This window comes from Penaeus monodon, chromosome 34 (genome assembly GCF_015228065.2).
Source record: "Penaeus monodon isolate SGIC_2016 chromosome 34, NSTDA_Pmon_1, whole genome shotgun sequence".
Classification (NCBI taxonomy): Eukaryota; Metazoa; Arthropoda; class Malacostraca; order Decapoda; family Penaeidae; genus Penaeus; species Penaeus monodon.
This window is the reverse complement of record NC_051419.1, coordinates 29,870,978-29,871,185: the sequence shown is the minus strand read 5'-3', so window position 1 is coordinate 29,871,185 and position 208 is coordinate 29,870,978. Positions and strand designations below refer to the sequence as shown.

The following is a 208-nucleotide window of genomic DNA, read 5'->3' as shown; positions in this document are numbered from 1 at the left end:
ATTAGCCACTTCAGGTAGATTATTAGATATCCATTTTTGTATGACACGCAATTAATTTTGCAAATACACATTCCACATGCTAATGATGATGATTATTATTATTTTATTTAATGGTAATATTTCATTGAAATAATTTTACTTTTAAATCAGCTTTTCGAATCAATTTTTTTTTTTCGCCGTTAAAATGTAGCTATTATTAATGGATTGT

At 24.5% G+C, this 208-nt stretch overlaps 1 protein-coding gene across 1 annotated transcript in view; it reads left to right on the top strand.

Moving 5' to 3' along the window:
• The window catches only part of LOC119594876 (glutamate receptor ionotropic, kainate 2-like), a 23,933-nt gene that overhangs the window by 10,363 nt on the left and 13,362 nt on the right, over positions 1-208 (top strand). The gene's annotated exons all lie outside the window — the stretch shown is intronic.